The sequence below is a fragment of the Cervus elaphus genome, chromosome 16 (assembly GCF_910594005.1).
Source record: "Cervus elaphus chromosome 16, mCerEla1.1, whole genome shotgun sequence".
NCBI classification, from domain to species: domain Eukaryota; kingdom Metazoa; phylum Chordata; class Mammalia; order Artiodactyla; family Cervidae; genus Cervus; species Cervus elaphus.
In genome coordinates this window covers 16,065,946-16,089,040 of record NC_057830.1, presented here as the reverse complement: position 1 = coordinate 16,089,040, position 23,095 = coordinate 16,065,946, and the positions used below count along the sequence as shown (strand labels likewise).

Genomic DNA, 23,095 nt, shown 5'->3' with positions numbered 1-23,095 from the left:
ACTTCCTAGGGCCACCCCCTTGTTGATTGTGGTGACACCCTATCTAATGATTCTGTAATGAGAAGGAGCATGACATTGCCATCTTATATCTCTGACCGCATGTGAATGTGTTACCAACAGAAAGGAAACTCGGGAAATCAAAACAGGAAGGATTCTATTATCAGGCCAATGTGCCCAGTATTGCAGTGCTATGAACGCCTTATTGGCATTCCTATTCACGTCCAACCCCAGTGTAATTAATCACTGGTGCATTTGCTATCTCAGGCTACAAAGATATGTCTTGAAGCCTTTTCAAGTTTCTTCCAAGCTTCTTGCCTTGGCATTTTCCCAAGCTGCTTCTTGAAGAACAGCAAGCTGGTATTTGGAGCATATGGCCATAGTCTGTTTGTGTGTTCATTAAATCAAGATACCAATGAAAAGAAAGCAGAAAGCTTTCTGTCCTTTAAATGAAATTGTCAACCCAGATATCTGCTGCCTTTCCCAAACCCTGGCCTGAAATGCCTGGCAAGTGAGGCTGTGTTATAATGACAGATTAATTCATATCGGACTTTGATGGTGGCCTGAAAACTTTTTTGACATCAGTTTTTAGGAGTTGCATTTAGAAAATCAGAATTGACTTTAGCGTCTCCAGTTCTTAACAACAGCAGGGACATCTTGCCGTAGTTGGAGTGTCAACCGCTGAGATGAGGATGGGTGGGGAAATTTCAAGGCTGTCACAGCTGTGTGTAACAAGAAGGCAGTGGTGGCCAAAACCCACCGGAAGGGGGCTGTCTTCTGACTTGAGGCCTGTGCACAAACAAGGCTGTGGCTTTCTCTTGCTCCTTCATTTTCCCTCACTCTCTCCTCCTGCCATGTAATGTGTCAAAAGCAAATGAAAATTGAGAGGATTCGGCTGAAAATAGAATTGAATTCTATTAGTCAGCCTAATAGTGAAGGTGCATTTGGAAATACAGTGCAGTATAGCTAATGTTTACCACTTGACTACTCATGCCCCAGGCTTGAAATGCATAATGATGCAAATTAAAACCCAGCAAATGGAGGAGCTGGAATCTCAAAGATAACCATACCTAACGCAGGGTATGACAGAACATCTGCTCTTTAATTAATCTGACGTAAAGAAGGAAGCACTGTGTTAAGATGCACAGTGTTTATGACAACTGTTTTTTTGTGTGTGGTGAACCTGCTCCTGGACTCCCTCATGTAATTGTTGCTGCTTTGTAACTCACACAAAGCCCAGCTGAACAACCCCCGTCAGCCAGAAAAGAAAATATGGGCAGAAAGGAGACTGAGAAGAAAATATGATGATTTCAGAATTTAAATCAGGCCAGGCACCAGTCACAACTTCCACTCTTATGGGGTTGGCCTGCCTGGGTGGTAGAAACTTAACCAGAATATTTCCTTTTGTAATATGAGAAATCAACTGTGTGTATGTGTGTGTACATGCATATACACATATATCAATGACATTAATATATGTCATATTTTATATTTTATAAAGAGCTTTGACCTATAGTACAGTGGTTAAAAAGATAGGCTTTGGGGCTGTACTGTCTGCTTGAATCATTTCACTGTTTCCTAATCTGTGATACTGGGTTTTTGTTGTTCAGTCGTCCAGTTGTGTCCAACTCTAAAATATTTACTCTGGGTCTCAGTTTCCTCATTTGTATCATGGGCCTAATAACAATTCCTTTTTGAGAAGGTTCTGAGATCAAACCAGTTAACCCTAAAGGAAATCACTCCTGAATCTTCACGGGAAGTCCAGATGCTGAAGCTGAAACTCCAATACTTTGGCTACCTGATGCAAAGAACTGACTTACTGGAAAAGACCCTGATGCTGGGAAAGATTGAAGGCAGGGAGGGGAAGGGGACGACAGAGGATGAGGTGGTTGGATGGCATCACCGACTCGATGGACATGAGTTTGAGCAAACTCCAGGAGCTGGTGATGGACAGGGAGGCCTTGCGTGCTGCAGTCCGGGGGGTTGCAAAGAGTCGGACATGACTGAGTGACTGAACTGACAGAGGGTTATGTGAGTATCATTGTCATTACCATTTATAGTGCATTAACTGTGTGCTAGGCATAAATGTATTACTTCGTTTACATGAATTAAGTCATTTAATCTTTCCAACAACTCTGCCTCATAGTTAACAAGCTATTATGTGTAAGACTCTTAAAACAGTGACTGATACTGATTTTAAAATATGCAATAAATGTTAGCTATGATAATTATCATGACTTTTATGTCATCTATAATATATATTGTTATTTAATCTTCACCATTACCCTGTGAGAATGGGTCTGTTGGGTTCCCCACTTTATAGATGCCAGTTGACGCACAGAAAGACTCATTCAGGTACCCGAAGCTGGACACGTAGAGAGTGACAGAACAAAGATTCCAGCCCCAAATTGTTTGACTTAAATCTTTGTGCTTTCAGCCCTTTCCTCTTTAAAACTAGGGGGATTGTAAAAATTGAAGGGGTTAAAAAAGAGGTGAACAATTTGAAATGCATTGTAATAATGTTATTTGTTCAAATCCGTCCTACCAAATCAAACATGCTCTGCTCTGAAGGAGAATGGAGGTTATCTCAGATGTCAAAACACTTCCCGGTGAATATTACGATTTTGGACACTGGCCATTTTATAAATTTCAATATTCATTTTTGTTCCACCGCTGTTTGGTATTCCTGTGGTATTTATTCACCAAGCATGAGGGTAATATCATGGAAACGCAGAGGCATCAAGATCTTAATTTTGCTCTGACATGGAATCTATTCCTATTTCATATACAGGTTGGCTGTTATTTTCTAGCAGATGCTTTAAGGTTGATACATATAAAATTCACACACGGTTGAGAATTAGGCAGAGGGGAGGGCTAAAGGGAACAACAGGAGACTAGGATGAGGAGAGAAGTGAGATGCTTATGTTTTTTTTGACACCGAAATGGATTCTTTAAGTGTAAGTATTTCAAAGCCCTGGCAACAAACCCTCCTGTTTGCTGGGTGAGCTTCATTTCATGGTGTTATTTCCCCATGGATATTAAGAGTCTTCCTGAGATGGGCACGAGAAGCTAATCACAAACAAACAAAGAGAAGACTGCAATGCTTATTCCCGACCACCCTGTTCCTTCCACTGGAGGGGGCTCTCTCAAGCCCTTCTCTTCAGATGTGAAAACAGACCAGATGGGTGTGCTATCTCCATCTTTTGGCCTTTAGCAGAGTCTCTGGAACAAAGCAGGGCAGCAGGGCTTCTTGAAGGCTTGCTTGGAGAGAGAGAGAGAGAGAGAGGCTGGATGGAATCTTGAATAAAAATGATAGGTTATGCTTTAAGCTGAATAAAAATAAGCTATCTGAAGAATATATAGAAGTGGCATGCGTGCTGCCTCTGGAAAGATTCATTTTTATTTGTCTATCTATGGATAAAGGAGGAAGATAGATAAATTGAAAGGGAAGTGCCATTTCTGAAATGTTCACCTTGGCAAAGGGTTTGAAACAATATAAAAAAACAGCGGCTCTTCCAAAATCACGGCTTCCCTTGAAGTTCGTCCACCTCTCTTTCCCTTCTTCACCACCCCCTGCGCCCCCCACCACAAAAAAAAAAAAAAAATATTCAAAGCTAGCCTAGTCACTGTGGGGAAAAAGACAGCGATCTTTTGTACGTTGTTATAATTAGCTAGGCCCATTTCATCATCAGATTATAGAATGGGATGCAGTGTTAAAAAAAGAACTAAAGGAAGAAACCAGGAGGAATGACCATTTTAATTGCATGTTTATTCTGTCTTCGCTTTCCCAAATTGGTTTCGTTTCCTCTGAGTGGGGTAAGTGCCAGGGTATTCATAGGAGCAGGGGGCCAGGGTGGATTCCACCATTTACCAGCGTTTGAATTACCTCCGGACGGTTTGGCGGCCTCTAAATTTATACCCTTGAAGGCACAGCAACGAGCCTTCATCTCCTATGGAAGAGACTTGAAAGCATGCCAGAATAGGACCTCCGTCTTGCCTTCTTAGAGTCCTGGCACGTAGAATCACACAAGAAAACAAAAGGCGTTTGTGAGGAGCCGTCCAGGAAGAAAGATTAACAATATAAACCGAGGGGGGGAAAGAGAAAGAAAAGAAAAAGCCCTTTAAGATGGTTTTGTGCTTATTTTAATAGAACTTGCACAGTCTCTGAATATGCTCTAATCAAAACCAAATGCTTGTTGCTGTACAGCGCTCTCTCTTTGTTCGCTGGTAATGCCCACTCTGCTCCGATGGGGGTGGGGCTGGGGCTGCTGGCTTATCTCTCCCCCAGGAATAAACAGCATCCTCAAGGTTAGGGCATGCGGCTGACTTGCAAAACCCCAGGAAAAACACCCATTGGCAGCTGGGCCTTGTGGTCCCATCACCCCCAGGGCCTGATGAAAAACTTGAAGATTTTTTTTCTTTTCCTATGCCTTTTGATCCTGAAATACGTAAGGAACAGGATAAGGAGCTCCCTTTCCCCCCGTCCATCTCCATCTCTCGTTCACTCTGTCAGTCCATCTGTTCATCTCGATGGGGGGCTTTTCTCCTTCCTTCTTCCCTCTTCCCCCTCATCCTTCCTCCATCCACCTCTGTCCCTCTGTCAGTCTCTGACTCACTTCCGAAAAAAAAAAAAAATCGGCCAGCTTTCAACTTGATTGGTTCATGTTGTCTGACCTTGACTTTCTGTGGGCTGGAAGGATTTCAGTCTTGGTTTTATCAGAATTAGCTTTTATCTGCACAGAAGTACCCGAGGAAGTCACTCATCTCCTCGTCTTTCACCTTAGGCTGGCTGCCTTCTCCTCTAATTTCTGTAACAACATGAAGAAAAGAAACAGGATGATTGTGATGGCTATGGAGATACGACTTTTCCTACAGGGCAGAGGGGATGAAGCCGTAATCGAGTCCTGGGCTCGGGATCAGTGTCTTTGGGTGACGCTGGGTGAGGTTATTAAGGGAGTCAGGCAGCCTGTTTTGTTTCACTGCCAGACAGTTCTTTTCAAATGCTTATGGGGTGTCCTGCAGGAGGGGACTGGGAGGGAAGAAGAGGACCCCAGAAACCCAGAGACACAGCATCTGCACCTTTTCATGTCGCCCCAGCACCATGCAGCACAAATTGACTTTGTAAGATTGGCTCGGAAAATGAATACCCAGGACATCACTCTGTGTTACTTTCCTGTGAAATTACTTTTCTGAATGAAAATATTGAATTCCTTTGAAAGCAAGTAGTATAATATCTCTGGAAATGAAAATCCTGTGGAAATCACAAAGGAAAGAAGACTGAAGGATATGAAAGCTTTATATCTCTAAATGTTAGTCAGGCCCTGGATTTTATTTTATTTTTTTTTCCTTGACAACAATCATAACTGCTCTTTCTGATGTTGATACACTGGGCGCTGGAAATCTCCTAGATGCTTCTATTACAGATTTAGGTTTTATCTACAATAAACAGCCAATATCATTATCTTAATTTACTACAGCATTTGTATGCACTCGGCACTTTTTGTAGTCTACTTGCCTTGCAAGTCTGACCTGCGGAATTTTCCTTGTCTCAAGGGGAACATATTGACTTACCGCCAGGCTTCTGGTCGTCACAGACAGAGCTTCTGCTGAACTGACAGATGAACAGGGCAGATCCCTCAGAGGAGGTAGAGGCGTGGACGACAGGCCTTCTCACGCTGCATCAGCTACCTGGTTGCTCACCATTATTCCTCAAATCATCTTGAGAGAGACGGCCTCCACCCTTCTTGTTATATTGACAGGCTCACCAGCTGTAGAGGGAATTTCTTGCAAATAAAAGTAGTCTCTCTAGAAACATGTTCACCCTTTCCATCTTCTTACTCATATCAGCTCTTTTAGGCTCGGTGAGTTGAAGCAGCTTTGTTTTTTAGGTACATTATATTTGATGTCATTTTTTTTTTTTTAAGCAAGGTGTCAGTTGTCAACTGAATAAATTATAAAATGCCTCTCTTAACTTCTCCTCAGATCAGTACTCAAAAAAAGGCAGGAAAGAGAACAAACATTAAGGGAAGGATCTGAAAGCCCAATCAAGATAAAGTGATTCCCAAGGAGTATTACCTTTCGGTAAAGGAAATGGAGCCCTCTGCCCAGGTGAAATTGCCAGCCCGCCTGATGCTGAGCTGGGCGAGCCACAGAGGAGATGGTTGAGATGCTTTTGGCCGTGTTTGTGGTGTGCAGGGACCTGGGAGGTACTGGGTGACCAAGCCAGTATCGATTTCCAGAAGCTTTAGAAAACTTGGCAATGGTTCTGATTTTTAAATAGATTAAGTGAAAAAAAAATTGAGCAATTATAAAAGTTGCAGCAATCCCTGGGAATTAGCCTTAATCCCTAAGAACAGATTATGCCCTCACATCTTCATTTCATTTTGTGGATCAAATTTTGGCCATTTATAAAATCCTGTAGTCTCGAGTAGGATATTCGAGCTGGGTGCTTTGTAAAACCTTAAAGTGAAGATGAAAACTGCTTGATGGCTTTCAATTTGATGGCTGTGTAATTGGCAGAGTCGTGCAGTGGCTGTCAGAAGGGAGATCCCTGGATCCCTGCAGGTCCTTGATCTGGCCCAGGGCCAACATCTTTTTATTGAGATAGGTGAAGACTTATTTGTTAAAGTGGTAGGTGATATGGAGCTGGAAGGAATCATAAAGAACTTGTCTTATGTCAAAAATTAGATATTAAAACACTCAAACAGACTTGAGGGATGACATTTAACATTATGGATAATTCCATACTTCAATATAATAAGTATGGCTTCATGTGAAAGGTAAAACTTTGCAAAAAATACAAATGATCATGGTAAACAAAATCAATGTGAAAGGTTCCTGATTCTTCTGGGCCCACCCAAAAGTTTTTTGCAAGATGTGGTTCAGCCCCAGTCAGTCTCTTCACAGAGGTGCTCAGGCATCCCTTTGAATCTCCCAAAGGAAAGATTGGGAAAGATTGAAGGCAGAAAGAGAAGAGGTTGTCAGAGAATGAAATGGCTGGATGGCATCATCAATGCCATGGATATGAAGTTGGGCAGACTCCAGGAGATGGTGAGGGACAGGGAGGCCTGGCGTGCTGCAGTCCATGGGGTCATGAAGAGTCAGACACAGCTGGGTGACTGAACAACAACAACCAAAAAGAACTCATAATTATACCCTACATTTATGTATATTACTATGACTTTATATATGCACAAGTTCCAGCATATAATGGGTGCAAAAAAATATTCATGGCTTGAGATTTGGAATCACTTCTGTTGTTCCCTTGAGTAGTCCATGCTGCCTCATTATGTGTACTTCTACCCTGGGACATTCCTTGTTTATATCTCCTTTTGCAGAAATCTTTCAATGTCTTAATAAAATACTAGTGAGAATTAATATCCTAATGCAAACATCTGATATTAATTTTTTCATACCAGTCTTCTTAAAGTCATTTGGCCAGGTGAGGCTCATCACTGATTAATGATTCTCAAACATACAAATCTAATTCCAATGTCCTGTGTATTGGAGATCAAAAACACAGGTGTACAGACACCCCTGGACATGACCAGTTGATGAATTCCTTACCAAGGATGCCAGCCAAAATCAACATGCCCAAAGCAGTTTTCCAGTAGAGTAATGGTGCAGAAGAGATTTAAGATATTTCAGCCACTCTAGGGGGATATCACTATCTCTATTTAATCTATGGTTACTTAAGCCGGACTCAGTAAGTATTTGGGGTGAGAGCTGGTGTGAAAAAGAGTTGAAAATGATAAATCAGCTTCGTTGTTCTGCCACAGGGTTCATGGTGATGGGTTGTATCCTATCTTAAATTTTTTTTCTAAAATAAAAACTGTTAATAGTGCCATGTTGCTCTGTGTAGCTGTGGAATCACAAGCAGTTAATATGGGAAAGAAAATGGCAGTGCAGAAAAACAGGCAGCACAACATCTTACTTGACAAGCAATAGCGAAATGAAGGGGTTGGAGGATAGGTACTAGAGTGTTGTCGTTCACCAACAGTTAGAGCCCCAGGTACTGTGGTACCCATCTACCGTGGTTTTTGCCACACATTACATTGCATCATGTTTCATTTCACTGTAAGCCCTATATAAAATTATCTATGTATCAAGTACATAAAACACAAATGTATCTAGACCAAAATGGGCCTGTATAAGCTTTCATAAAAATAGCCACAGATCCGTGAAATGTTGATTTTCAGCTGTCCAGGTTTGAGATTGTAATGTGTGCAGAGTAAATGAGCATGATAGATTTTTCAGTCTCAAATTAGATCATTCTTTTTTGGTGTCATCACAAACCAGCAGTGTGCATGGAATCCTAGTATTAACACCCAAGCTATTTCTCTTCAAATTACTCTTAGCCAATTAGCAGCCAAGACTTTCTTTGCCAGATCATGTGTCTTGAGTTAGTTTGGAAAACATGTGCATCAAACATTTCCTTCCTTCCTCCCATCTTTGATACCTTCCTTCCTTTTTCTCCATTGTGATAGGTGCTGTGAGCCTGGTGGAAAAGAAGAGACGTGGAGAGCAATTGTCACAGCGCAGTGTGTTCTATGCCATCATCTTAAAGGTATGTGTGGCATTTCACGGGCGCACAGATTTGGGGAATGGGTTTGTTCACAGAAGGTTTCCTGAAATAGGAGTTAGGTTGAATCTTGAAGCTAGTTTGTTATTTTCAGGATTCAGATGAAACATCCAAGCCTTAGAAGGCCTTGTCCCAAATTTTCTAGTCCTTCTTTAAGGCAGGGGTCCCAAACCTCCAGAATCTAATGCCTGATAATCTGAGGTGAAGCTGATGTAATAGTAATAGAAATAAAGTGCACAATAAATGTAATGTGATTGAATTATCCTGAATCCACTCTCTCCCTGACCCCACCCCCACCTCAGTCTGGAAAAATTGTCTGCCATGGGACTGGTCCCTGGTGCCAAAGAGGCTGGGCACCGCTGCTTTAAGGTACAAGCGAAGAGCTAAAATTTACTTTTGTGGCTAAGTTGGCTCATTCTCTCTTGCTCTCTGTCAACTCTGCTTTTCAGCAGACATAAATGTGAAAAATCCCAAAGCGTGTTAATTTGGTTGCTAAGCTCGATTACTGAAAAAGAACAAGTCAAGATCTTCTCGTAGGAATATTGAGCAAATAAGTGGAAGCAAAACTTCTTAATGGCATGGTGGTGGCAAATGTCTCTTGGCAAAGGGGATTCCATTTTTTTTCTGTTCTCAGAGAAGTTAGCAGGGGTGGAAGATGCCACAGTGTAGTATTTGGAAGGCCTTGCCTACAGATGTACAGCTCAGTCACCACTGACAGTGTGAAGGAGTTTTGAGGAGGTAGATTGCACCCAGATGGGGGAGGAATAGCAGATGAGTCATTAATATCATATGTGTGTTACAATAAGACAGCTCAGGATCTGGATTTGAAGCACTAAATGTGTGTCACCCACACCTTGCTTTGTACAGTAATGGAAAGGCCTGGCAGAGCTGAGTAGAGAAAATGTAGCAGGAAAATAACAGGACATTAGTCCGATTCCTGATGCATCAGTTATTAACAGTGTGACCTTTCATTGCTTATTAAACCTTTAGGACTCACACTCCTCATCAGTGCAGTGCTGGGGGGTAAGGGACTGGCTTATAATAAATTGTCTCTAATACAGAATATAACTTAAAATTTTTCACCAAATTGCAAAAGGAGAGTTCATTTTAATTCCTATATGTTCATTGCATGTACTTTTCTCCTATGAAATCTTTCCTATAGAGACGTAAGCAAGCATATGTGGAAAGGATGTAGAAGGCATATTATACCCAGAGCTAATAAAGGTTCACTAATTCTCTGTCTTGCATCTATGTACCTCAAACATCTAATTTCAAACTTTTTGTCCAAACCAATTTCCAATTACTCACCTTCAAGCATTTCCCATCTTAGTCAATTCTCATAGTTGTCTGACAATATCAGGCATATTTTCACCTCCATCCCTTGACTTGTTTTCTTAGAAAGTTCTGTACGTAAGTGACCCCTGTATTCAAATTCAATCCATCCTTCATGACCCATTGTATGGCAATGTATGGGAACTACTTCTGTGAAACAAACCTGAGTGCCTCCTCCCTGAAGTTGAGAGGGGTCTCAGCTCTCCTGCAGGCCAGCCATCTCTCTTAACAACACTTAACTTGCTTTCTACCTTGTATTAGATTCATTTGTCTAAATATCTGTTTCCTTATTATAGAGGGACTGGATCTTATTAATGTGTATGTTCCCAGAGCTTATCAGAATGCTTGGAACATGGTGAACAATAAATTTATTCTGGTGGAATGCAATCAGGTAAAGATTGTATTTTTTTTTTTCTTTTTTCTTTTTGGACAGGAAAGTAGGATCTGCTGGTGGGCATGAGTAAGGTGGGGACAGCACCAAGGTGCTCATGAGTGCAGGGCCCAGCATTTGTCCAGAGGGCCACGATTAGGGATGTATTTGATCCCACAGCCATCCAAGATGAGCTGCTTTTTGCTGTCATGTTTTCAAATTCCTCCACTTTAAACTTAATGAATCCCCACTTCGTGGAGATGTGGCTCTTCTAGTGGCCAGGGAACTTGACCTTGGCCCTGTGGAGGACCTCACTCACGTGCTCCTTGTTCTCCAGCTTGGTATGGATGGGCCTAATGACTTGTCCAATGTGAACCCTGGCCACTGTGTCCTGGGGCTTTCCAAAATTGCCGCACATACCTGTCTGGAGCCTGGATTGGAGACAGCATGCCTGTCATGAATGTCCACTGGACATTACCTATCCATCTTCAAGGTCCCTTAGGGCAACCTGTATGGGCAACAGGCTGCATACACTACTGAGAAGGCTGCTGTTTGCAGCTGTTGCACACTGGGGCCCCATGAGAGATGGTGTTTTTAAATGGACAGTCATTCAGAGTGAAAGTATGAGCCCCGTCACCAGCACAAGGCTACACATGATCTTTCCCACCTTCTGCTCCAACCACACCGGTCCACTTGCTTTCTGCTGATGGAGCTGGTCCAAGCCTCTTCCTGCCTTAGGGCATTTGCTTCAGTTGCTTCCCCTGCCTCCAAGCTCTTCCCCAGATAACAGCAAATCCCTGCTCTCACTTCCATCTGATCTTTGCTCAGGGAGACATTCTCTGACCACCTTTTATAAAATAGCAGTTTATAAAACTCTCCATTCTTTCTCCCTTTGCTTTGTCTCCATGGCATTCACGACTACCTGGCACAATATGAATTGATGTGTTTGGTAGCCATTTGTTGGTCCTATCAGAGTGGAAGATCAGGAGGGCTTTCCCACAGTGTCTACAACTATGCCTGGTGCAGTCAACCCTTCATGTCTTACCTCCGGCATCTGCTTATTCTCATCAGCATGTCTTAGATTTCTCTAGACTCAAACCATCATGAAATCAATGCTGTTTTCTTGCTTCTGGGTCCACACCTCTACTTCCACAGTCTCTCTTCTGCATCACAGACCTCAGTTTAAGAACCTCTGATCTAATGGAGCAGGAAAATATGAACTACAGAGGTAGTCATAGGATTCACGGTATACATTAAAAGAATGTCAAGGGATAAATAACTGAAGAAAAAAAAAGTAAAGCTATGTGGTTTATATAGAGAACCTCCTAATCAGAAACAGAGTTGAATGAAGCCTACTCGTTATCAATAATACATTTTAGTTTAAAAGAGCGCTAATGGCTGGTGTTCAGATTGGGCCCATAACTCGAGTGAGATTCAAGGATACACGGAAACTTTCATAAGTAGTTTCCGTGTGTAAGGCACATTATGGACTTAAAGGGGCTTTATAGATTCCACTCTTTAGAATTTTATGTTAATGATATGGTGCATTCTTATTCTTCAGTAAGAAATCCTTGGAAATAATCCATTAAACTTCATCTTGATCTTGTAGAGTAATTTAATATGTAAGATTAAAACTGTTCTTAGATTCAATGGCAATTATAACAGGTCTACTTCTTTTAGAATGACCCTGATCTGCACTCAGAGCTGTAATTATTTGAAACCACTGGCCTCTTAGTTTCTATTTCTGACCAATTTTATGTGTTGGTTTTGGGGTGGGGGTTTCCATAAAAATCTTTAACAGGCTGCACCCTACTCAAATAGGTCATATTTGACCTATTTGGCTGTTAGATACTCATATTGGAAAACACAAGTGTCAAGTCAAGGGCTTTGAAGAGATAAGATGCATGGGTGAAGTAGGGGAAAAGGAGAAGATGACTTTTAAATCTGTTAAATGAGTATTCATTGAGCATCTTCTATGCACCAGCACTGCCTGAGTAACATACAAAGATAATTAAGGGATGCTTCCTTTCCTTGAGGGAATCAATGTCTAGATTTTAAGTCTAGATGACGGGGGTTGTTGGCAGAAATGAAGAAGAAAGAAAGGGATACCAAGTGGATTAAAGATTAAAAGTTAAGACTTGGGCTTGTTGAATTTGAGATGAAAGCAATACATTCAAACGTTCGTTACCATGCTTTTGAAATGAGCCAGAAGTCTTATGGGGAAAATGCAGGGAATAAATGATAGACCAGCATGACATAGATGTAAAAAGTCTGTTTTCTATTGAGAAGTATACATTTGATACTTCATGGATGGGAGAAGGGTATTGGTTGTTTTTTTTTTTTTTTCCCCTCCTTTTTCCCAATTTAAGTTAGGACTTCTTGCCAAGTTTCTGCTTAAGAATTCTGAACTGAACTTCAAATGTTTAGGGGCTTCTGTCTTGAACACATTTGGAGTTGTGGCTTCTTGTTCAAGGAAGAAAACCCCTTCAAGTACATCAAAGAGCAGTGAGAAAAAGATACAGTGTGTTGACAATTTGTGTAAGGGCATCAAAACCAGAGATATTTCTCTGCTGTACACACATATTTCAAAGTTAAGGGGGGAAGGTCTCTGGTGAAAGGCTTCTGTTGCTGTGTTAAACCCCCAATACTTGGGAAATAACACAGTCATTTTACCAAAAATATGACTTGACTCACCTGGTAATTTCAAGTCAAGGTCTAGAGGATATTTTCTCTGGTAGGTAACCTTTGAATAATTATGAGGCGTCTCATTGCAGGGGCCAATTAAGAAGAGTCAGGGAATAGAATCAGGGAGAGGAATGTTGCCTGAACATCAGAGGCCATTTGACCCAGGACTCAAGGAAACTCCTTACAAATTCAGTTTCAGGCATCGTGGCCAGGATCTTGTGAGGGGATGATGTCAAAAGATTGCTTGTGTTGATTTAAGTCCCATTTCTCTCCTTCATCCTTTTGTTAAAGTGGGTACAGAATAAAACCCACACCTACAAGGGGTGAACCTACTATTAAATTCTTGATTAGAGGAGCCTGGGCATCACATTCACACAGATGGGGTCTGGAGCCCCAGTTGCATCACATGCTTTCTGGATGAATTCAGGTAGGTTTCCCCGCCCTCCTGAAGCTTCTGTTTTATTTGAAAAAGGTTGTTGCTTGAATGAATGAATGTTGGATATAAAATGCCTAGGAGATGACTTGATGCTTAGAAAGAGCTCAGTAAATGCCACCCCACCCCCACCTCCCTTTGTTGTTTCCCTTGGTGGGATAAAATAATCTAAAACCTAGTTCAGATTAAAATGAAGATGTCAAATTAAGAAATCTTGAAGGCAGTTATTTGTATGGTGTTCTAGCTCTGCCACTGTCAGTGGGTGTGACCTGAGGCAAGTCACTGACCTCTCTCACCTCCATTTTCTCACCTCCAAATTAAAGTTAACAAATGCTTGTAAATTGGAATAAGAGATCAAGTTAAACTCCTAGGCAGAGAAGAAGCAGATTTGCAAATGGTTAGGAAGGTCGACTCTAGAGTTAGGCTTCCTAAATTCCAACCTGGGCTCCGAAACTTACTTGTTCTGACTTTGGCCTAGTTACTAAAGATCATTGTGTCTCAGTTTCCTTATCTGCTAAGGAGGGATAATAATAGTAGTTTATGTCCCATAGATATAAAGAGTAAATCAGAGAATGCAGGTAAAACTCCTAGCATATGCCTAGCACATAATAAGTGCTCAATACATATCTTTAAGATCATAGGGAACTCTGTTGAAAACCTTGTGACTTATGACCAAAGACTATAGACTAAATTAGCAGAGAAAGTTTGAAGTGTGATTTTGAACTGCTCTGACCTAGATACCCTGAGTAGACCTTTCAGATTTCTGTTCTCTAGTGGAGTGCAGTGTTACTGGATTGTGTAGTGTTTGGGAACCATATGAGAAACAGCAACGACTTATATTGATCTTTCCTGGTGGCTCAGATGGCAGAGGATCTGCCTGCAATGCAGGGGACCCGGGTCCAGTCCCTGAGTCGGGAAGATCTCCTGGAGAACGGAATGGCTCCCACTCAAGTATCCTTCCGTGGAGAATGGAGAATTCCATGGACAGAAGAGCCTGACAGGCTACAGTCCATGGGGTCACAAAGAGTCAGACAGAACTGAGTGACTAAGTACACAGTGACTTATATTGTTAACATGTCAGCTCATTCCTCAGCCTCTCTCTCTATGGAGCTGGCCTTCCTTGGAATAGACGGGCCTCCAAAGCAGAACCCTTGGGAGAGTGTTTGGATTGTTCTAGTTTGGAATAATTTTATCTGCAGCTTAAGAAACCTGCCCTATAGTAATCCTCAAGACTTTCAAGCCCTGACAGTATAGAAGATCTCAATTGAATACTGCTGTTGAGTAAGCAGAATCTGAAATGCTTTGTTTCCAATTCTGTTGCCCAAATAAACTTACATGAGGTTCAGACCTGAATTAGGCAGTAAGAGTTGCCGGCCATGTCTCCTTGTGCAGCCTTAGTAAGGGTGGAAGTGCTGTCCTTGACATCTCTGTGAATGATGAATCCAGTTTGTTGCAGTTCTCTTTCTTTCTGCTGTCTAGAAACTTCTGTATAGAGAAGTTCCAAGGAAGGAACGTGGCTGTGGTCACCTGCAGTGCAACCAGAGAAAAGAGGGCATAACCAGGGCTAGACTGAGTCCTTTAGAACAGGGGTCCCCAACCCCTAGGCCATGGACCAGTACCAGGCTGCACAGAGGAGGGGAATGGCGGGCCAGAGAACAAAGCTTCATCCATATTTACAATTCTTCTCCATTGTTCTCCCCCAGATGGGACCATCTACTTGTGGGAAGACAAGCTCAGGGCTCCCACTGATTTTGCACTGTGATGATTTGTATAAGTATTTCATTATATATCACAATTTTGCACTGTGATGATTTGTATAATTATTTCATTATATATCACAATTTAATAATAGAAATAAAGTACATAATAAATGTAATGCTTGAGTCATCCTGAAACCATCCCCCCAACCCTAGTCCATGGAAAAATTGTCTTCCGTGAAACCAGTCTCTGGTGCCAGAAACGTTGGACACTGCTGGTTTAGAAGACTTATGTGTTAAAAATATGTGTCCCACCTCCACCCCTACCACTATTCCCCACATTATATGCAATGAAAAGCAAGTGTAAATTATAAAATTGGTCTTGTTCAGTTGCCTGATTATGTCTGATTCTTTGCGACCTCATGGACTGCAGCATGCCAGGCCTCCCTGCCCCTCACCATCTCTCAGAGTTTGCCCAAGTTCATGTTCATTGCATCAGTGATGCCATCCAGCCATCTCATCCTCTGATGCCCTCTTCTCCTTCTTCCCTCAATCTTTCCCAGCATCAGGGACCTTTCTAATGAGTCGTCTGCTTGCCTCAGATGACCAAAATACTAGAGCTTCAGCATCAGTCCTTCAGTGAATATTCAGGGGTGGTCTCCCTTAAGATTGACTGGTATGATCTCCTTGCTGTCCAGGAGACGTTCATGAGCCTTCTCCAGCACGACAGTTCAAAAGCATCAATTCTTTGGCATTCTGCCTTCTTTACAGCCAGCTTTCACAACTGTACTTGACCACTAGGAAAACCATAGCCTTGGCTATACAGACCTTTGTCAGCAGAGTAACGTCTCTGCTTTTCAACACACTGTCTAGGTTTGTCATCACTTTCCTGCCAAGAAGCAGTCGTCTTCTGATTTCATGCTGCATTCACCATCTGCAGTGATTTTGGAGCCCAAGAAGAGAGAATCTGTCACTACTTCCACCTTTTCCTCTTCTATTTGCCATTCAGTAATGGGATCGTATGCCATGAACTTAGTTCTTTTATATTTAGTCTTGAGCCGGCTCTTTCACTCTCCTCCTTTACCCTCATCAAGAGGCTATTTCCTCTTTGATTTCTGCCATTAGAGTGGTATCATCTGCATATTTGAGGTTGTTGATGTTTAGCCTGTCTATCTTGATTCTGGCTTGTAACTCATCCAACCCGGCCTCTCATAATGTGCTCAGCATATAGGTTAAACAAACAGGGTTACAGCAGACAGCACTGTCGTGTACTCCTTTCTCGACCTTCAACCAGTCAGTTGTTCCGTACAGGGTTCTGACTGTTGCTTCTTGACCCGCATACAGGTTTCTCAGGAGACAGGTAAGATGGTCTATTGTTCCCATCTCTCCAAGAGCTCTCCTCAATTTGTTATGGTCCACACAATCAAAGGCTTTAACTTAGTCAAAGAAACAAAGATAGGTGTTTTTCTGAAATTCCTTTGCTTTCTCTATAGTCTAGCGAATGTTGGCAATCTGATCTCTAGTTCCTCTTCCTTTTCTAAACCGAACTTGGACGTCTGGAAGTTCTTGGTTAGCATAATGCTGAAGCCTAGCATGCAAGATATTAAGCTTGACCTTACTAGCGTGGGAGATTAGTGCAGCTGTCCAATGGTTAGCACATTCTTTGGTACTCCCCTTCTTGGGAATTGATCCACTGGAGGAGGGAATGGCAAACCAGCCCAGTATACTTGCTGTGAGAACATCATGAACTATATATAAAAGGTCAAGTTATAAACTAAGTGTATCCAAATCCAGCAAAGTTCTGATTTTCCATGATGATTTTAAAATGTGTCTACACATTTTTTAAAAAATCCCTGTTTTTGATGCTCAGTGCAAATGTGTACCATTCATCATCAAACCTTGACTGGTTATCCAGGTGATCCTGACCTTGGAATCACTATCCAGAGACAGTGTGTGAGGTATCTGGAAAACAATTGTCCCTCTGATAAATGATTATAACTAACTGAGTGGGTCATTTATTAAATGTTTGTTTTCCCCAAAAGAAGGACAGAGATGGCAGGAAATAAGGGTGACATCTCCCTAGGAGCACTAGTCCTCAGCAGAAATGGCACACATAAGCCTTTGGAGTGGGCAAAGAGTTCAGAACTCTGGAATTAACCTCGTAACTGGTTGCCTCTACTCTAGTCTGACTTCTTTCCAATAGACTGTATTGTTGCTGGAGTGATATCTTTTCTTAAAATGTGACAGTGATAATCTTCTATTTAAAATGCTGTATGTGAAGTCTCACTGTTGCCTACAGAATAAAGAGAAACTCCTTCCTTTGCACCTCAAGGTTCTTTTCAACCACTTCTTCCTACCTGTTGCGTTCTATTAATATCCCTCCCTATGGCCCCAGCTGACCCTCTGCTCTAGCCATGCACAGATACCCTTCCTAATCTAAATTATTTCCATTGCTTGCTTCTCTGTTCCATTTTCATCCACCTGGTAAACTCCCAGTCATCTCTTAGAACCCAGCCCGTATGTCCCTTCCTGTGGCCTGACTTCCCTGATTCTCTACATGGACTTTCTCTCCTTCGTGCCCTCAAGCACTTGGTTTGAACTCTGTGATCACACTTATGCTACAGCCTTTCAGACACGGTGGTTTCCATGTCTGTATCGTCTTTGCAACTGTGAGTTCCTTGAGGGCTGGGACCATGCCTTTCCACTTGAGTGTCTTCGTTGACTTTACAGTGCCCAACACATAGTAGATGCAGAAGAATGTTTGCTGAATAAATGTGATAACTAGTCATAAACTGTCACTAATACACTAATACCTACTTCCATGAAGGCAGAAACAGTGTAGCTGGCGCTCAGTTGAATGAATGACTGAGAGAATGAAAAGCTCATAGAACTGTTAGGAAAATCAGAATGAACACCACAGAAACTTTGTGAACCATGAATAGGTGGGCCTGGGCAAGGGGCTGTTACTGTGATTGCCATGAGCACAGTCCCCTGGTTTTCATAGCAATGTGACCATGTGCAAAAGGCCATAGGCACCAGCTTCCACCTGCCTGACTGTCACCCCAGGTAAGGAAAAGGCAGCGTTCCATTGACTGGATGTGTAATGGGGTGACAGTGAACCTGCTGCTATTTCTTTCACAGCTTGTGAAGGCTGTAATGAAAAGATCTGAGAGACCCTTTCACCCTGGTCCTGGAAGAAGAGTGTCATAAATGTCCAATTTGCCACTGATTGCCACATTGGCCCAGGGATTCCACAGCAACAAGTCATTCAAATACAGCTCGCTAGAAGTACACATGTTGGAAAAATGCCTTAGTCTCTCTTATTTCTCTGACTGAGTAGAAAAATCTGAATAACTAAAACCACAATTAGTGAAGCAACTATTCTAGGGTCTCAGAGTCAGACGCAAGTGAGCAACTAAACACAGCCACAAACATAAGAGTGGGTGTGTTGTCCACATTTTAGGGAAAACGGAGCTCAGTCAGGTTAAGATATTTTTCCTAAATCACTCTGTGTATCAGTCAGGTTTCACTATACTGTTGTACTGAGGTAATAAACACCACCAGTGTCTCACTGTCTTGGAACAACAAGCCTGCAAGTCTCAGTCATATTACATTCCTAGTGTAGGGTCTGAAAGCAGCTTTGACTTGGCCCTGTGTGTCTTCTTTGTTCCAGAACCCAGGCTGAAAAATAGTCCTGATTTCGGGTATATTATTCTCATGAGGGCTTCCCTCATGGCTCAGATGGTAAAGAATCTGCCTGCAATGTGGGAGACTTGGGTTCGATCCCTGGGTGGGGAAGATCTCCTGGAGAAGAGAATGGCAACCCACTCCAATGTTCTTGCCTGGAGAATTCCATGGACAGAGGAGCCTGGTGGGCTACAGTCCATGGGATTACACAGAGTGGACACGACTGAGTGACTAACATTTTCACTTTTATTCTCACGAGAGAGATAAAAGAACAATGGCCCACCTCCCAAAGGCTCTTGAAGCTCTTCAGTTGTGACATCCGTTACTTCAACACGCAAGTCCTTGGCCAGAGCAAGTCACATGGTCAAGCTTGTAGTCAAGAGGATAAGTGAGGACTTCTCCCATAGAGAGACACCCAAGTCCCATGGCAGTGGACAGGAACGAATGATTGAGAAAGAAATAATTAGGGTCAATAAGAAAATCACCTAGTAAGTCACAGAGCTGAGTTTAAAACTCAAGTTTTTCCTAATTCAAATTCCAAGTTCTTTCCACCATACCAAGTGATCTCTGGTGGGAACCTCACTGCAGATTTATTGACTTTGATGACAGGAGCCCTGAGTAGAACTCTAAGGTTTGATTCCTGAAAGTACAGGAGAAGGAAGAACTAAAGACCCATCTTGTCACTTAAGAGAACAGGATTGCAAGTGCATGTCAGGGAAGTCTGCACCGTTGTCTGTCAATATAATTGGCATGAAAAACCTACGCTCTCTCTGCAGCCCTTACTGCTCGAGTAAATCTCCCACTGTACCTCCCATTACCCCTCGCTTATAGCACCGATTATTCCTTTATTAGAGCTCAGCCACAAGTAGGCCATGAATTTTTATGGCTTTTCCGGATCTCATAAGGCAATGAGAATCATCCATTTAAACACAGTCGCTAAAACCACAGGTTTATGACCTGATGTAGCATTTCACCACCACTTAAAAGAAGCTGCACCCACCCATCCCTTCTTGGAACATTTTGTCTCCTCCTTGAAAGAAAGAAAATCCCAACTTCTCACTTTCAACCCCTTTCCCCCGCTCGGTGGTTCCCTTGAGAGGTGGCCAGGTTGAAATGCCACTATTGACTAAAGTCTAAATGCCCCATCTTTGGGAATCACTTCTACCTAGGGGGGAAATCACTGCAAACTTTTCCCAGCCTCTTCCAGTTCCTCCAGTTCCCTTGGAACATTTATTCTGTTTAATCAGTGTGTGCCTTCACTGGGCAGTTTATTCACCAAACATTAACTGTGTAACTACTATATATCAACAGTGTGCCAGGCATGACTGAACTTGTGGTCACGTTGCCATGGGCTACCTTTCTGTGAGGAGACAAGGAATGAGAGAAAACACTGCTGATTCTTGAGGGACTTCAAAGCAATTTCATGTGCACTGTCTTGTTTGACTATGTCCATGACCTTCATCATTGTCCAGAGTCATCTCACCTTGAACATGGTGCAGCTAAAATGTCCTTGAGTTTTGTCTGGAACTCAAGAGTATGGCTGAGCACCGTTGGGTGTGTGGCTGGAGCTTGGAACCGGAGCTTGGTTCCATGGAGAAAGAAACTCGATCTCCAAAGCAGTTCAATTTCTGAAAATAACCACTGTATTTGCTGCTAGCAAACTATTTCGAAGAACATCCTGCCATCAAGTTAACTACTCTTAGCTTCCACATAATGAGATTCTTTTCCCCTGAGTTTTCCCCCCATAAATTAGAGACATTCATATCCATAGTTACTGGACTTTTCCTTCTGGATTTTCACAGATACTTTTCAACTCAACATGTCTCAAAGCAAATTCATTCTCTCTCACATCTACTTACTCTTAAATTTGCTCATCATCTTTTCTTTCTCTCTTGGTCAGTGTGCAAATCATTTACTCATTCATCTGCTTTTGTAACCTGAAGACAGCCTTGATTCCTTATTCTCCTTTATCTGCCCCAGTCAGTCAGTTACTGAGCCCTACCTTTCTTGCTTTCTTAGCATCTTTCAAATAAGTAATGTCCACTCCATCAGTGCTGCCTCTGCCTCTCCTTACCAGGATTCCTACAGCACCCCCTCCAACTACGGTCTTCTTGCCTCTAGGCTCATCCTCCTCCCGCCCATCTTAATCAGTATTTCCAGAGTGACCTTTCTGCACTCAAATCTAATCATGTCACTCTCCTCTATAAAGCCTCCATTGGTCCTTCAGTGTGTCCAGCAGAAAGGCCACCTTTTCCAGCACAGAGCAACAAAAGCCTAATTAGAGGCTTCCCACCTCCCACTTCCTAATTCCTACCCCTCAAAATGTATGTTATAAACAAATTGTGTCAACTTCCATGCCTGTTTCTGGAAATGAGCCTCCATGTCCCCCCACATATGCTATACTGCCTCTCTTTGTCCTTCTAGAAGACTTCTATCTACCCCTAAAGGCTCAATTTGAATCTTCTTTGTGAAGGACACTACTTTACCATCTCTTTAGGGCAACAGATCCCTTCTGCCTTTGAGCTTTCATGGCAACTTGAACCTCACTTAATTTTCCAATTTTTCATCTCCTCTCCTAAACTGCCAGCTCAGTGGAACACGTACCGTGTCTTATAAAACACCCTTTGTTTTCACTGCTTGCTTAGACCTGTCATGACCTTTATCTGATTGCTCCTTCAATCCTGTTAGATAGGCCCCTCTTATCCCATTTTACAGATGACGGCCAGGTTTAGCAAATGTAACAAGATTGTGCAGATGGTGAACGGAAGGTTCGGAGGTCCAAGCCAAGTGTCCCCACTGCCACACACTCTTTGCTAATAGATGTCTCAGTAGCAGCAGTTTCTCCTATGTGGACAGAAGGGGCTGAGCAGAAGGCTTATCTGGTTGGAAAAGAAGTCTACCCGACTTGCCTTAAAGCTGTACTTGCAAGACAAGTATAGAGGTTGTGTTTGGATTGTGTTCTACATTGCTGCAGAGAAGAAAATGGCAACTCACTCCAGTACTCTTGCCTAGAAAGTTCCATGGACAGAGGAACCTGGTAGGCTACAGCCCTTGCGATCGCAGAGTCAGACGTGAAGGAGCTAATACGTGTGCTACATTGTTGTAAATATTGTAATGTTTTCTGAAGTTATTTTTATCTCATACATGGTATTCAATTGAGAAAATTTGAGTTACCTATATTAAAAGTCCTGTCATTGTTGTACTCATTTTTTTTTTTCTGTTTTTGGAAGGAGGTTCCAGCCAGCAGATAAGAATGTGGGGAGGGCCTTTGGCCTCTTTGGTGAGGCTGCTCTTAGCCTCAGAGCATTGCCAGGCATAGAGTGTAAGCCCAGCCTGAAGCTCAAAGTGTGGTGGTGTTCAGTCGCTCAGTTGTGTCCGACCCTTTGTGACCCCATGGACTGCAACATGCCAGGCTTCCCTGTCCCTCACCACCTCTAGGAGTTTGCCCAAGCTCATGCCCACTGAGTCAGTGATACCATCCCACTATCTCATCCTCTGTCGTCCCCTTCTCCTCCTGCCTTCAATCTTTCCCAGCATCAGGGTCTTTTCCAATGAGTCAGTTCTTCACATCAGGTGGCCAAAGTATTGGAGCTTCAACTTCAGCATCAGTCCTTCCAATGAGTATTCAGGGTTGATTTCCTTTAAGATTAACTGGTTTGATCTCCCTGCTGTCCAAGGGACTCTCAAGAGTCTTCTCCAGCACCAGCACTGAAATGCTTTCCCTTAGGGAAATACCTCAGGTTCTGGCCTCAGGCTGATTGCAAGTGGATGTCAGATGTGGCCACATTTCTGCTTCTAAAGAGTAAAATTGCTGCTAGTTTTACTTATTCTGTGGATCAGTGACTCCAGGATAAAGACAAACATGTGGCAAATTCCTTGCAGAGTTTAGAACTAAGAAACTGTTTCTCCTAAAGATATGCTAATCTTTTCTCATAGCAAGAGTTATGGAAACCAGTAGAGCCCAAACCTGGGCTATGAATCAGAATTGCCTGAGAAAGTAATAAATACACTGATTCCTCCATCCCACCCCTGGAAATTCTGGTTGAGAGACCTGGAGATGGGCTAAGAAATACTGAAGACAAGCTTGATTCTTGAGCTCTTTGTGCTGATTGAGCCAGGGTTGCAGCAGTAGCTTCTCATAGTTTTAGAAATATTTGTATGTTGTTCAGTCACCAGGTCATGTCTGACTCTTTGAGACCCCATGGACTGCAGCATGCCAGGCTTCTCTGTCTGGAGAAGTGAAGAAGATTCTTAAATATCCCGGAATTTACCCGAGTTCATGTTCATTGAATCGATGATGTCATCCAACCATC

The 23,095-nt window shown here is 42.5% G+C and overlaps 1 non-coding gene across 1 annotated transcript; it reads right to left on the bottom strand.

The window, feature by feature from the left end:
* Positions 1-10,760: 10,760 nt before the first annotated feature.
* LOC122673099 lies at positions 10,761-10,894 on the bottom strand. Its single transcript, XR_006334590.1, has one exon. It is a non-coding gene; the product is annotated as a small nucleolar RNA SNORA70 (small nucleolar RNA).
* Positions 10,895-23,095: the final 12,201 nt, after the last annotated feature.